This window comes from Dipteris shenzhenensis, chromosome 31, assembly GCF_047967505.1.
Source record: "Dipteris shenzhenensis isolate YYH24624 ecotype China chromosome 31, Dip_SZ_1.0, whole genome shotgun sequence".
Taxonomy (NCBI): domain Eukaryota; kingdom Viridiplantae; phylum Streptophyta; class Polypodiopsida; order Gleicheniales; family Dipteridaceae; genus Dipteris; species Dipteris shenzhenensis.
Window position 1 is genome coordinate 27,454,858 of NC_141626.1, and position 9,998 is coordinate 27,464,855.

Below are 9,998 nucleotides of genomic sequence, written 5' to 3' on the forward strand. Positions count from 1 at the left end.
ATGGCTTCAAGTACAAAAAATAAGAGGAGTGTATATATAAGAGAGGCATGAAGCCAAGCCAATGGCTTCAAGTACAAAAAAGAGTAGCTAGCACTACTTCTATGACTAATCTAAGTCATATGTGTCCTCACTCCCTTCTTCGCTCCCTTCTTTGTCACCTTCTTCATCGCCTTCTTCCTCCTCAGTATCCTCACCTTCTTCCTCATGAATATCCCCCAGGGCCTGTAAACGAGGGACAACATGTATCAATGTATGAAAAATCAAATTTTTATTTACAATATTGACATTATTGAAGTACTTTTAAATATCTAGGGAGGCGCTCCAATAGCCTAGATATACTGCTCCTCAAAAATCAACCCCTCATCATAGAAGTGCCTCCATGTATGTCCTTTGTGATGTCCACAATGGTACACTATCTCAATAGGAGTAGGGTACCTGCCCACGATATCAAGCTGCAAGATGACATAATTTGCGGAGGGGTTAGTACAAAGAAACAACCTCCTAATAAACCACATAAACACAATATAACTTGAGATCGATACTTACAAATTGGGCCTCCCATGATTCAACACCCCTTACTCCAAAATGCATGTTTCCATATTGCTCTATTTCATAGCAAGACAAAGCTACTATAGACGCACTTGATAGTGGGCGCGTCTATAGGCACAGCCAGAATAGTGAAAATATAGACATGTATATAAGCGCATCTATTAGCGTGTCTAATAGTGCATCTATTTGCGCATTTATTTGTGTGCCTATTTGCACGTCTACACTATGATTTAGACACTGATTTAGATGCCTTTATAAATGCAGAACAGAGAATACAGAAAGTGATATTTTGGTGCAGGCTGATAAATGTGCATCACTACTTTCCAAACATTGCCCATGATTACCAAAGCACATAATTTCAATAAAAATATCAATACTTTTTGGCAAACCCACATATACAAAAATTAAGTGAGGTGAGGAGAATGAGACAATATGTAAAATAGTTTTGCCAATATCAACGATGGGCTACGGTTCACAATGTCATCCTGAATGAGATCAACCCTTGCCAATCTATCTACTTCAAAATCCAAACCAATGTTGAGATCTACAAATACATTCAGCCCACTACTACTTGTGCTACTCATGTGCTCATCAAAATCAGCATCACAAATGGTAGGCTCATCCTCATGGGTAATGGCCTCAATATCTGTATCTCCTATCTCATGATCATCCTTCTTTCTCGTATCACAATCATTATCACCTCCATGGCCATGATCATCTTCCATACACTCCATATTAGTAAATGTACTATACATCACTTTGGAATGTGGTGTAATAGGTATGACATGCCACCACTTATTATTATCCACCATTGGTTGATAGACAACCTAATTCAAACATAAGTACAATCATGTTATTTTCCTTGCATCGAAGGTATCAAATATATAAAAGTAAGTATTTTTATATGTGTATACAATACTTGTTCACATTGTTGTGGTAGTACTAGTGTGTCCTTACTTTGCCAAAACTTTGTGGAGTCAATAGTTACAAAGCCACCTGCATGGAGTTTGATTAACATCCAAAACATACACAAAGAAGTGTCAAAATTCAAGCTTAATAATATCTTGGATTATGCCACAATAATCATCCATGGCTCCATTCGCTCCCTCAAAGCTAGCCAATGATGCCACAATCTTGTGTGTTTCTCTTATCATCAATCTGTTGTGTCTGAAAATGCTTGCCCTCACACCATATAGCATTGAACATAGTATACTACACCAAGACAAAATCAATTAAATAAGCAATCTAAATTGTTAAAAGCTCCTAACTTATGCATAACATTCTATATACTGACCTTGCTCATGCATCCCCTAGCATAGTCCCATTCTTCCATTGTGATATGCATCCCCTCATCTCTCTCTGCTCTCTCCATTTCGTCAAGTAGCCGATCCACATGAATATCCTTTGGAAGTGCTCTTAGATGCTGAGGGCACACGAGATTCATGGTGTGTACAAAAGAGGGCCCTTTCTCCTTGTCTTCTTGCCTTTGCATCCTCATATCTTGTCACCCATCTTTTCATTACATCACTATTAAGCATGCAATAAAGGTTGATACTATTAAGCAACTTTGTGTCTATTACTTTTCTTTGTCCTTTCACTTGAGGTGCAATAGAGGTCATCATTAGTTCTTCATCATCTCTTCATAGTCATGGGAGAGAGCTATCCACATCAACAAGAAACTTAGAAATATATACAAGTGACTCTTGGACCAACCAATCCTCGGCCATGCTACCTTCAGGCCTTGAATTTTGCCTCATAAAGCCCTTCAAGGTCTTCATGAAGTGCTCAAGAAAGAACAACCATCATGCATGCTTCATGTCCTCATGAAGAGCATAGAGCAACATATGCGGGTGTGGCTTTCTTCCCTTTCCCCTTCCTCTTTCCCCTTCCCCTTCCCCTTCCCCTTTCCCTTCCTTCTCTTTCCCTTCCCCTTCCTTCTCTTTTCCTTAAGCATTCGTGAGGCCATAAGGGATTGCATGAATGATGGAAATAAGTGATTGCATGAGGGCGAGTTCAAGAAAGAGGAAAATTGGACTGAAGCATGAGGGTAGGATAAAGAAAGAGGGCATGCATGATGGAGCATTCTTTTTCTCTCTTTTTCTCCTCTTTGTTCCTCTCTTTTTCTCTCTTATCTCCTCTCTTTTTCTTTCTTTTTTCTCCTCTCTTTTCTCCTCTCTTTTCTTCACTTTTCCTTTCTTATCTCCTCTCTTTTCACTACTACACACGCATCCTATTGCGACGTTTACGTACCGACGATTAGCGCCCGCTTAGCGTTAATCGTCGGTATAAAAATCGGGTGTCGTAAATCGTCGCTATATAGCGACTTTTACTAAGCGTCGCTATATAGCGACGTTAGTAAAAGTCGCTATATAGCGACTTTTAAAGGTCGTTATATAGCGACACTGAGACACTAAATTATAGCGACGTTTTACAGAGAGGTTTTTTTTTTTTTTTAGCCTTAAAATTTATTTTCTTCCAATTACAAAATTTTTTAAATTTTCATACATGTTTGAGCTCATAGAGAATTTAAAAATGAGAGCATGTACATCAAGCCTTTGAAGCTCATATATTCATGTCCAAGTTTGAGATGAGAAAAATCAAATTAAATAAGAGCATTTACATCAACTGTTTCATCTTGAGCTAAGTCTAAGGCGCCAAGCAAGTCTATCTCCAACTCTATACCGAGTTGATCTCCTATATCATCATCGTACTCTAGCATCGTACGTTCACCTAAAAGTATTTGATCATCTTCTTCAATTAAGCTTAAGTGTGGTGATTGATCTTGACGATTGTTGTCTTCCTCGTCAATATCGTGATCTCCATCCTCCTCCCGTGCGATGTCATTATGCGCATCTTCCTCTTGCCTCATATGGTGATCTACATCTTCTTCGCTAGATTCATCAATTGGATCCGGCATTGGTAGTGGCATCTCCATATCCACATCTCGATCTTCAAAAATCTGCTTACTTTGTGGTGCAACTTGGATCACGTACCACCATCTTGGATCAGAACGATCCCGATGAAAAACCACCTATATTGAAGATGAAAAATCACGTGCCAAATGTCATCAATTATATATATATCAATGGACTTAAAAAACGAAAGCTTCGACTAATTAAATCATTAGTATGCACCTGCTCACAGTGCTCGGGAAGAACAAAAGTATCACTTTCATCGGTCCAATGTTTGGTGGAGTCTATTGCAAAGGGACCGCTACCATCTTTTCTCACAGTTGCATGGGGACCGTTGTAAGAGTTCTAAACCATTTTACATCAAGAATGAAAATAGTAAATCGTCTGAAATCAATTTCATAGATGTCGCGTATGGTTCCACAATAATCCAACTGTGAGGAGAGAAGATTGGTATCCGAAGCACTTGCTCGGCTATCTTGTGTGAAGTTAGCCATGACTCCACAATCATACGTGACTCTCTTTGAATCGATGCGTTCCACGCAAAAATGTCATCCATATGACCATAATGCACTGTACTTTTTGTACTGTAAAAGAGCATCATTAAAACAATGAAGATGCACCTATTTTATAGCATATATTGCCACAAATAATTACTTAATTACATCAAGAGATAAGAAACTTACATGCACCATACATCCAGATGATAACTCCCGCTCGCGCTCGTTTATTGTCTCTCCATCACGTTCGGCTTTACGTATAGCTAGTTGTAGCCAATCAAGTGACATGTGAGTAGGGAGAAGAGCCAGATCTTGTGGATATGGTTGTGATCGCCTGTACATTACTCTGAATCTCGTCCTTGCATTTATTCTTTCTGCTTTGGCCACTTCATATCTCTCAATCCACTTCTGCATCTCAGGGCTATTGAGGATACAAAACTTATTGAATTTCTCCATTTGCTCTTCGCTCATCTTTCTTTCAATCCCTTTTCCTTGGGGGACCTCGCCAATGATGCGATCATCATCCTTGTTGTGCCAAGCTTGCGGCATATCAGGATCCGTGGATGCAAGAAACTCTGTGATATATACTAATGACTCTTGCACAAGCCATCCCTCTGCCATGCTTACTTCTGGTCTTGCTCTTTGTCTTACAAACCCCTTTAAAGTTTTCATAAACTGCTCGAGAAAAAACATCCATCGATTATGAACGATACCTACTATAGCCACCTCATCAACTATGTGCACAAGCAAGTGGACTTGAGTTGTCATAATGCTTGAGGGAAAGTGCTTCTCAAGCAAGCATACGGCTTCGATGGATTCCACCCTAGCCTTCTCGATGCTCGATATAGAGATCTCTTTTTGAGATATCCACCTATTTCACATGTCCATGCATATGTAAGATATTTGAGATATCCACCTATTTCACATGTCCATGAAGAAAATACATAATGCGAATTGATAGTAAGCATACCTCACAATACCACAGATCTTGAATATAGCATTTCTAACATCTTCTTGTAAGCACCCTTTTATTGTAATTGGAAGGATGAACTATCAAAGCATCACTAATAATTACGCTAATGCATCACTATTATCGGTACACTAATTCTACTTAGAATACCTATAAGACCTTGTGCCAATCATGGGACTTGAGGCCACTAAGCTTATTGTCCTTTGAAAATGCTCCTTTCAAGCAACGCATGTACCCTGTCGGTGTTTGAAAAGAGGCAATGTCTGCCTTGATCGCTGCCTCCTCCCTCGTAGAGAGGATCCACGTTGCTTTCGGGAGGACAAATTTTCCTAAAGCATGCACTTGGGGCCACAAACGAGACATCCTATTCATAGCACGCAAGTCTTCTCGCACTCCTCTCGAGTCCTTGGAACCAACCAAGTGTGCCCAAATGGTAGCCCCCACATTCTTAAAGATATGCATGGGATCCAAGAGATGATTGATTTGTAACTGACCCCAATAAGGAAGCTCGTGAAAGATCGATAGCCTCTTCATACCAGGAGGAGGTTCCTCTCCATTCTCCCTCCAAGCTTGAATCCAATCACTTGCTTTCAAATATGATGGTGGTGGATCAAGCTGACCTCCACGTGCGAGATGGTCGAGCGGAAGGTATCGAGCATGACCTTCATAAACATTTTTCCTCATGTGTTTGGAGTAGCGTGCAAGCGATTTTAGAGCGGGTCCACAAACAGGACAAGCATGGTACCCACTTGTAACAAGCCCTGCACGCGTGCATGAATATGTTAGTACAAGACATGCATGCAAAAGAGAGTAAAAAAAGCATAATCCCTCATTGTACATGTAAAGACATAACCACGTACCTGCGCACTCTCCATATCCTGGGTAGTCATGCATGGTCCACATCAAGATACCCCTGACTAAAATATCATTGGTATGCCTAGGAGCTCTGGAAATATCAAAGACGTGCACTCCTCTCCATAATATCTGTAACTCCTCTATCAAAGGTGCCATGTACACGTCCATGTTTTTTGCCTTGTACTTTCCTGGCACAAGTAGTGCAAGCATGAGGTGTCCCTTTTTTATTGTTAGCCATGGTGGGATATTGTAATTCACCACGACTATGGGCCATGTCGACCAAGATGTCGAGCGTAACCCGAAAGGATTCACGCCGTCCATGGCTAGCCCAAGATGTAAGTTGCGTGGTTCTCTCGCAAAGTCCGGCCACTGATTATCTATGTGCTTCCAAGCCGCACAATCTGCGGGAATCCTCAATGTGTGATCAGTGGACCGATGAGATGCATGCCATGCCATTAACTCTGCTATGGATTTGCATCGAAACATGTGTTGTATTCTTGCAATGATGGGAAAGTGTCTTAAGACCTTTACCGGTATCCTCTCACCCTGCAAGTCATCTCTATATCGTTGTTCCCCACACTTTGGACAACTAGCCAAATCTCCATGCTCACGACGAAAGAGAATACAATCATTACGGCAAGCATGGATGGTATCATAATCCATACCCACCATTGTTAGCATCTTTTTCGCTTCATCTCTTGATGCGGGCATGGTATTTGGTGCAGGCAACATCTTTTGGAGCAACCTATGACAAAGACACTATCCAAATGATGATTCTCAAAACAAACAATATCCAAATAATGAGTCAATCAAATTAATGCAAGGGCTAACCTCATTAAGGCCGAGACACTTGTATCCGACCACCCATACTGTACTTGTAGATTCAAGATTGAGAGACAAGCACGTAGTTTAGACATCCTGGCACCCTCGTACAATTGTGTTGATTGCAACTCTCGCATTTTCACCTCAGACTCTGACATCACGTGTACGTGGGATGTAGTGCCCCTAAAAATGGAATCCATCATGTCGACCATACCCTTGTCGTCATCTGGGAGACTATAGTCTTGTTGAAAGTGAGAAGGTATATGTGTACCCTCGTCACCCTCGTCATCCTGTCATAAGCTCATTCGTGTAAATAGAAGATCTTCTAATTCCGGGTATACAATAAGATTGCGAACTTAAATAGCTTTGACATACCGATGATCCATCAACATGTGCAACACCAACGGGGGGTACTGGTTCCGGCTCCTCCCCATACATCCGCAAGTGGCGCATGATAATACGACGTTGATGTCGTACTTCTCGCTTGCAATGAGTGCAATGACAATATAACCTCTCCGTAAGCCACTTCGTGCTCCCGGGCGTTGGCGCATCATCGGATGAGCTTCCACTCGTCCCTTCCATCTACACTTATAAAACCAAAACATAAGCATGAAGAGGAGATGTACACAATTATGAGCATAGCATGTTTAATTTGAGCTTCTCTTGAGGCTATATAAAAAGAATGACATCGCTATATAGTAAGGATTGAAACAAAAAATCCTATATAGTAAGGCTATGTAGTAAGAGGAGATATTGACAATTATAGGCATAGCATGTTTGAGCTTCACAAGAGGCCACACCAAAAAATAAACAGTAAGCGTCGCTATATAGCGACGCTCTGTTCCGTCGCTATATAGCGACGATTTTAATTTAAAACGTCGCTATATAGCAACGCTTTAAATTAAAAATGTCGCTATATAGTGACGAATAAGCGTCGCTATATAGCGACGCTGTGGGTTAAAATCCGAAACGCCGAAACCCGCAGCGTTTTGCTCAAAGCTTTCCTAATCTCTCAAGTAAGCTCCCCAAAATCTCCTCCCACCTATTTTCACTGACCTCCCATCTATTCCAAGCAACCTCCTACCCTATTTCCCACTCTTCACCCTTCTCCTACCTCTTGTGCACCCTCTCTCTCCTTTTTCCCTCTTTGGTTTCCAGAAAGAAAGTTCTTCAAAAGGTGAGTTTCTTTCAACAATGTAGATTGTTTGTTTGTTAGCTTTGGTTTTGTGAGTGTTTCTACTTGTATTGCTAAAGTTTTAAACTAGTTTTCATGCTTGATTAGAAAGGATTCAAACAAAAAATGAAATTTCAAGAAAGAAAGAAAGAAACTCACCTCTTCTTCTTGTATTTCTCTTCCTTCTCTTCCTTCTCTTCTCCTCAATCTCCTCCTTTCCTTGTCTCCTCAATCTTCTCTTTCCTTGTCTCCTTTCAAGAAGTTGCTTTTGTGATCTCCTCTTTCCACTAACATCTTATTTGAAAAAATGGGTTGTTTTCTCTCTTTTGTAGGGCCAGTCCACTACACCGAGCGGGACATACTCTCTCTTTTGTGGGCCCAGTCCACTACACCGAGCGGGACATACTTTTACAGTAAGTGCTTCCTCTTCTTTCCATTTAAGCTTTTTGTTATTTGCATTGGCCTGCAGCTAGCGCCTTAAGCGCTAGCTGCAGTGATGGGCGTAGGAACCCTCTCTTCCCCCTTCTCTTTTTCTCATTTTTCCCCCTTCTCATTTTTCCCTCTTCTCTTATTCTCTCTTTCCCCCTTCTCTCTTTCCCCCTCTCTCTTTTCCCTTCTCTCTTTCCTTTCCCCCTTATTCTCTATTTCCTTTCCCTCTTATTCTCTTATGCTTATGCTTCTCTCATTCCCCCTTCTCTATTTCCCCCTTCTCTCATTCGCATAAGCTCTTTTTCCGCAAGAGCTTATGCGGAAATAGAGAATGAGAGAAGCATATGCTTCTCTCATTCTCTTTTTCCGCATAAGCTCCTTCTCTTTTTCCGCATGAGCATAAGCATAAGCTCATGCTTATGCTCATGCATGAGCATGAGCTTATGCGTAAGTTTACGCATAAGCTTATGCGGAAATAGAGAATGAGAGAAGCTTATGCTTCTCTCATTCTCTTTTTCCACATAAGCTCCTTCTCTCATTCCGCATAAGCTCCTTCTCTATTTCCGCATGAGCATAAGCATGAGCTTATGCTTATGCTTATGCATAAGCATAAGCATAAGCTCATGCTTATGCTCATGCATGAGCATGAGCTTATGCGCAAGTTTTCGCAAGTTTCCGCATGAGCTCGTTCTCTCTTTCCGCATAAGCTCCTTCTCTATATCCGCATGAGCATAAGCATGAGCTTATGCTTATGCTTATGCATAAGCATAAGCATAAGCATAAGCTCATGCTTATGCTCATTCATGAGCATGAGCTTATGCGTAAGTTTCCGCAAGAGCTTATGCGGAAATAGAGAATGAGAGAAGCATATGCTTCTTTCCTTCTCTTTTTCCGCATAAGCTCCTTCTCTTTTTCCGCATGAGCATAAGCATGAGCTTATGCTCATTCATGAGCATGAGCTTATGCGTAAGTTTCCGCATAAGCTTATGCGGAAATAGAGAATGAGAGAAGCTTATGCTTCTCTCATTCTCTTTTTCCGCATAAGCTCCTTCTCTCATTCCGCATAAGCTTCTTCTCTATTTCCGCATGAGCATAAGCATAAGCTCATGCTTATGCTCATGCATGAGCATGAGCTTATGCGCAAGTTTCCGCATAAGCTTATGCGCAAGTTTCCGCAAGTTTCTGCATGAGCTCCTTCTCTCTTTCCGCATAAGCTCCTTCTCTATATCCGCATGAGCATAAGCATGAGCTTATGCTTATGCTTATGCATAAGCATAAGCATAAGCATAAGCTCATGCTTATGCTCATGCATGAGCATGAGCTTATGCGTAAGTTTCCGCATAAGCTTATGTGGAAATAGAGAATGAGAGAAGCTTATGCTTCTCTCATTCTCTTTTTCCGCATAAGCTCCTTCTCTCATTCCGCATAAGCTCCTTCTCTATTTCCGCATGAGCATAAGCATGAGCTTATGCTTATGCTTGTGCTTAAGCATAAGCATAAGCATAAGCTCATGCTTATGCTCATTCATGAGCATGAGCTTATGCATAAGTTTCCGATTAAGCTTATGCGGAAATAGAGAATGAGAGAAGCTTATGCTTCTCTCATTCTCTTTTTCCGCATAAGCTCCTTCTCTCATCCCGCATAAGCTCCTTCTCTATTTCCTTTCCCTCTTATTCTCTTATGCTTATGCTTCTCTCATTCCCCCTTCTCTATTTCCCCCTTCTCTCATTCGCATAAGCTCTTTTTCCGCAAGAGCTTATGCGGAAATAGAGAAGGATAAGCATGAGCAT